This window comes from Sceloporus undulatus, chromosome 1, assembly GCF_019175285.1.
Source record: "Sceloporus undulatus isolate JIND9_A2432 ecotype Alabama chromosome 1, SceUnd_v1.1, whole genome shotgun sequence".
NCBI lineage: Eukaryota > Metazoa > Chordata > Lepidosauria > Squamata > Phrynosomatidae > Sceloporus > Sceloporus undulatus.
The window spans coordinates 359,373,180-359,379,988 of NC_056522.1; positions in this window are offsets into that span (position 1 = coordinate 359,373,180).

Consider the following 6,809-nt stretch of genomic DNA (forward strand, 5'->3'; position numbering starts at 1 on the left):
GTCCCTGGGGCCAGGATCGGGATGCAGGAGCAGTCAGGGGATGATGGGACAGGTCTCTGGGCGTCCCTGGGGCCAGGATCGGGATGCAGGAGCAGTCAGGGGATGATGGGATAGGTCGCTGGGGGTCCCTGGGGCCAGGATTGGGATGCAGGAGAGGGCAGGGGATGATGGGATAGGTCACTGGGGGTCCCTTGGGCCAGGATCAGGATGCAGGTGCAGTCAGGGGTTGATGGGATTGGTGGGAGGCTGAAGGAGGGGAGCAGATCGAGGTCTAGGAGGATGCAGGGGACGCAGGGGATGATGGGATCGGCTGGTTGGCAAAGAGGAGGCGATTGCATGAAGGAGGAGGAGGGTGATGACGGAGCAGGAAGCAGGGGCCAAGGGGGTGGCATCGGAGTGCTTTTCCACACCAGAACAAATCGCAATGCAATCGAAGGCAGCCTGGAAGCGAATTCTCTGGAGTCACTTTTTCCCTGTTTTTACCAAAATGAGGGGTGACTTCAGAAACACTGCTGAAGCAATTCTCAAGGGGCGCCCATAGAAATCAATGGCATCTGATAAAACAATCACTTTATGACATGAAACCGCATCATTGGAAGTGCAATCACTTCGGAAGTGAGCTGGAACTGAGCCACACCACCACCAAAAAGCTCCATGTGATATACTCCCTAATGTGCTCATTGTTGACCCAGACCATGGCTGATCTGTTATAGGATTTGCTTTTGATTTTGTCACCATATTTAATGGGCTTTTTGGCACATTTAGTCTGGCTTCACAACCTAAGGCCCGTCTGACTTGGGAGACCCTACCAGTAGCAATGCTTACGGCATGGGAGCATTCAAGCCCACCACCATAAAAAAAGGTTAAGCCAATTGGTAGGAAAAGGGAGGAAAAAACTGTGGTTCCAATGGAAATAGGTGCTCTGAAAGCAATTTTCATCTGATTGGCAGAAGATTTGAGTTAGACTGCCATAGATAGAACCACAATAGCTTAAAGTGACACAACTAGGAATGTGCCACATTACTGACGATCCTTTGCAGATTCCTAGATTCTTGGATAGAATCCAAATCTTTGATAGTCCAAAGTTCAGTTCAGCAACAACTGGTGGACTTTGAAACTGAGATGATGAGATTGAGGATATCACTCCTATATCTCCATGTATAGGTTTCTCATTAAGAACCACTGTTCTAAAGAACTGGTAAAAATGAGAGAGCCAACATGTTGTCATGGCTAGGGCCTTGGGCTAAGAGATGCATTCTCATATCCCAACTAGCCATAAAACTCACTGGTTGACTTTGGCTTAGGGCCTGAACAGACAGGCCAAAATAAAGCTGCTTTGGGTCACTTTGGAGGTATGCTGTTTAAATGACACACACATCTTAAGAGGCCAGAAGCTGCACTTAGGACTGGAGCGTGGCTTTGGTGCGGCTTCAGGTCTCTTAGGACGCATGCAGTATTTAAACAGCATACCTCCAAAGTGACCCGAAGCAGCTTTATTTTGGCCTATCTGTTCAGCCCTTACTCATTCTGTCTTAACCTGACTTACGGCATACTTCAGAGTTGTTGTGAGGATAAAAATTGGTAGGACAACCTCTTTGGATTCAAGTCAAAATAGTTATATAAACAAATAAATAAAATGATAATTGGAGAAAAGTTTCTGATAGATCCAAAGCTAAAAGATGAGAGAGAGAGAGAGAGAGAGGGAGAAGGAGATGGGGAGAGAGAGATTTATTAATGGCTGTGTTTTATTTACCGCTAGGAGGTAAGTAAGTTAAAACTCTGAGCTTTGATTCTTAACCAACCTCATCCTAAACAGATTTCCCCAAAACCAAAGCCTTAATTCAGTGTAACTTAGTGATGGCATAGACTTATGGATTAGTCTATGTCAGCAGCCTGATGTTTATTTTAGCTGTCAGCATCTCTGAAATTTTAAACCAGTTTCAAGAACTTCCAGGAAAGCAAAATTCTTGGCATTGTGTGGACACAGCATACTGTTTTAAAAACAGTTTTTAAATGCCTGATAAAGCATCTTGGGAGGGGGGAAGTCTCAAGCCATTCTAATGAATGATTCATGGTGGCATTCTTTGTAGCTGCGCAGTGCAGCTAAGCTACAAGAAAGTGTTCCAAAAACTGTGAAGGACTCTATCTGGCTCTACTTCAATGTGCTCACAGATGCCATGACAAGGATGCAATCTGTTTAATGTCAGGGATGAATCACATGGCACTTTTCTTGCAAATGCTAGCATTATTTCCATGTCTCTAGGCAGAAGAAAGTATATTTGTCAGATAGAAAAGTGCTTCCATATCAGAGACTTAAAGGGCTTGAACAGACTGGCCAAAATAAAGCTGCATCGGGTCACTTTGGAGGTATGCTGTTTAAATGATGCATGTGTCCTAAGAGACCTGAAGCCTCGCTAATGCCACGCTCCAGTCCTAAGAACTGGAGTACAGCTTCGGCACAGCTTCTGGCCTCTTAAGATGTGTGTGTCATTTAAACAGCATACCTCCAAAGTGACCCGAAGCAGCTTTATTTTGGTTTGTCTGTTTGGGCCCTCTGGAAATAGAGATTTGCTGCTTTTTATGTACACATCTGTTTGGGTTTTTTATGCATTTACATAAGGAACCACAAGTTCTCAGGATCCAATTTTTGCCCTCAAGACTGTGGGCCACATTTCCTCCCACTGATTATTTTTTGGTTTCTAAAAATGGCCCTTTAAGTCTAAAACAGTCTTATTCAGGCTAAATTGTTCAATGGCAAAATATATTTCATATATTTTATATTACATAGAGGCTTCTAGGCAGCACAAAATTTGCCACTGGAAGAACCCCACCAAACTATATATCCTTGGATTCCAGGGGACTGGCAGTAAAAACAGCACCAAACTGCTATAACTGTGCAGTGCGGACACACCCAGGCTCTCAAAGTGCCATGTGCCAGTGCATAGTCTTTGCCAGAACTGGGAGAAGTGAACTGTAATCCAGATGTAGGAAACGTTTACTCATACAGACTGGGGATAAGTGGTCTTTCAAAGACTTTGCCTTTAGTTACTTATCTTCGAATTACAGAACTCTGAAAAGCTTACACAGAACATGAGAATTCCTCAGAAAACTCAAATTCTAATGTATATAGCTGAATTTGCTGGGGTATCTTGTATCCGGTCCTCTCATTCTTTGGTGCAGCTGTTTTTCCTCTTCCTGTTGCAAATCCTTTGTAGTAATGTCAATCTTCTGGGGAAAGTGACCTTTGGGACAGACCAACTATATACTAACCACAGGCAATGGGAGTTGTAGTCCAAAAATAACATCCCTTATGTTATTTTGAAAGATATTTCCTGGTTTTCTTCTTGCCTATTTTGTTTAATTGGGAAGACCAACTGCTGTTTGAGCCATGAAGAAACTGCTGCTTCAAGGAAACAGATACTACATAAGAAGATGGATGGGCCAAATAAATAAATAAATAAAAATTAAAAAAAAATCCCTTTCTGTTCTATTTCTATTTTGAAAGCAAAGGCTGGACAAAATATCTCTATGACAGCCAAGGCTAGCCTAAGACATTTTTGTAGGGTAATTTAAGTTTCCTAAGGCTTCAGTCTTTGGTAAGGAAACTAAAATATTTAAATATCAAAAATGTCACAGCCAAGCCTGTTAGGGTCTAGCTTTAAAGTAGCAGACTAGCAGAAATGTGCTTTTGTCTAACTATGGCCCTTCAGCCTCCACTTCCTCATCCTCTTTCTAACTCAAAGTATTTTTAGGAGCATCAGTACTAGGAAGATTGAAAAGGAGCCCTGGAGAAACACAGACATGCAGTAGTATGTCTGCAGTAAACAAAGCAATAAACAAAACTTGAGCAGGGAAAGTGAAATTCTGCTCTAACCAACTCTACTATAGCTGTGTGTTCCTGTGTCCAAACAGGCAAGGTAAACAGCAGCTGACTCTAGAGTCTCTTACAGAACATGTGTCAACTCCAAAACAGGGAGAAAAGAGAAGATCAGGTAAGACTGCCTCATCAGTTTGACACAGCATGTTAGGTCCAAAACACACCACAGAAATAATCCAGTTTGAGATTGCTTTAATAATAATAATAATAATAATAATAATAATAATTTATTTCTAAACCGCTATTCCAGCGATCATAGCGGTGTAAGTGCCCAGAACTCTCTGACAGAAAAGGCTAAATGTCTCACAAAACTACAGTTCCCAGAATTCCCTAGCATTGAGCCAGGGGAGTTAAAGCCATCTCAAACCGGATTATTTCTGCAGTATGTTTTGGACTTAATAAAGCATACATCTGTAAGTTTGGCACCAAAGTGGAATTCTTAAGAAAAGTGAAGACTAGTGAGTTATTCCTGGATTCATCTTGTAAGAAGCCTTCCAACAGTCTCTAGAAAGTTCAGAATGTTTTTCTCTACTTAGGGTTGCCATAACTGAGGAGCTCCGAACCGGGACAAATGTAGGACAAGGCTTAAAAATGTAGGACTTTTTTTTAAGGTCCTACATTTTAAAACCTTGTCCTCCTCCTCCTTCCCGGCTTGGGAGGAAGCCTCGGCCTGCTCCCAGGCCGGGAAGGAGCTCGGGGGCCACCTGTCATCGCAGCGATCACCGCGGTGGGAAGCGGCCTCCTCCTCCTCCCCGGCTTGGGAGAAAGCTTCAGCCTCCTCTCAGGCCGGGAAGGATGCAAGGGTTGCTCCTCATCGTGGTGATCACCGCGGTGGGAAGCAGCCTCCTCCCGGCCCCAACTCCCTTTCCCGGCCTCTGTGGAGGCTTGGGCCTCCATAGAGGCCGGGAAGGAGGGAGGAAGTCAAGCCCTAGCGCCTATCCGACCTCGCACCTCCCTCATCCTTTAGAGAGACTACTACTCGCTCTTCTTGCTGCCTTCCCAAAACTGTGCCTCAAAGTTGGAGAGGAAGAAGGGAGAAGAGGAGATGAGAAGGAGAGAATGAAAGGAAAGAGGAGGAGGAGGCACCGCCTTCTTCCAGCCTTTTCAAGGCGTGTAAACACTCCCTCCTGGCGACCCTCCCTCTGGTTTTTCTTATAACAAGTTTCTCTTCAGAGGGAGGTCTGCCCTTGCCACCCTCTGAGGCTGAGAGAGTGTGACTTGTGACCAAGAGCCCAGCTGGGAACCAAACCCTGGTCTCCAGAGTCCCAGTCCCACGCTCAAACATGTGTGTATGTTTGTATGAATATAGATAATTGTGTGTGTGTTTGTATGATATAACTCGCAGACCGGGTTGAATCCCGGCTTGGTCATGTAAACCACTGAGGGCATTTTCTAAAGCCATCTTCCAATGAGAAACCACCTCAGCCCAATTATTCTGTTTTCCATACTGTAGGAACCAAAGACAAAATTCTGTGAGATCCAAGCCAGCACCCACTATGCAAAATGACTTCCTTTCCCAAATGCAAGCCTCATGGCCTCAAAAATCAGGTGACAAAAATCTGGCTCCCCAGCCTTCAAGCAAAATTTGGAAATATGCAAGGGAAGGAAGTTGCTGGGAGCCATCATGACAGAATGGATTGAGTGCTGGACTACTATGACCTGAGGCCGGTTCGACTCCCAGCTCGGCTTAAAACCCACTGGGTGACTTGGGCAAGTTGCACCCTCTCAAGCCTCAGGGGAAGGCAATGCAAACCACGTCTGAACAAATCTTTCCAAGAAATCACACATAGGTTTGTGGCCTTGATGCAAAAATGACTTGAAGACACACAACAACGAAGGGAAGTTGTCAGGCTTTCCAACTCCATGGAAAAGCAGTTCCATCATCAGAAGGAAACTAGATACTGCACCAGCAAAATAAGATACTAACACCGCAGCTCAATAGCTGTTCAAATGTAGGATGGCATGGCAAACCCCTCTGAGGAAACTTGCTAAGAAAACCCCAGGATAGGGTCACCAGAAGTCAAAACACTTGAAGGCACCAACAACAACACAATACTCCCTGGAGCAGAGCCGCCAAAAAACAAAGAGGTGCCAGTGGCTTCAGGAGGCAGGTGCTCAGGCCAGCGGGGCTCTCCTCCTCAAGGGTCAAGCCAAGCAGAGCTGGCCAACCAGAGTGACCAAATTCCAGAAACCATGTCCTACATTTCACCCTTCAGTCCAGGGAGAATTTCATAAGGTCCTCCATTTGGAGCAGGACTAAGACAAGAATCTCCATTCCTGTGTTTTGTTTTTAGCTTTTAGAATCCTAGAATCACAGAGCTGGAAGAGAGTTAAGGAGCCTCAGTCCAACCGCCTGCCATCCTAAAGAAGAGAGCCAGTTGACTGGGACCCCACGACTTGAGGTTTTTTTTTTTACCTCCAACAAAGGTACGTTTTGGATACTCTTAGAATCAGGAAGCAAGAAACCGGATAGTACCAGGTGAAAGAATTTATTTACAGAGGATACGGGTGCTATTAACAAATGCGCAGAGCAGAGTTCTAGGATGGAAGCAAACAACACTGACTTCTTCCTTGTAGCTCACAGCAACACAGAACTAACTAGGAACTGTCTTTGATACTCACAAACACCAACTGCACTGACTCTCCACTATTCCACAACTATAAGCCACTCTTCTCAGACCCCCAATTGTTTATATTGGTTCAGCTTTATATACACTTGGCTGATGCAACCTTCAGTACATGTCATATGACATTACATCATTCATATAGTTCCCCTGTGGATGTTCAATAACACAAATAAGTATTCTGGCTACTTCAAGGACCACTTATCACCCAATGTCCTGACTTGTCACACAATCCACACAACATCTGGCTGTGCAGTTCCCCAGATCAAATTTCACACCATATCATGGTGAACATGTTTTACCTCAAT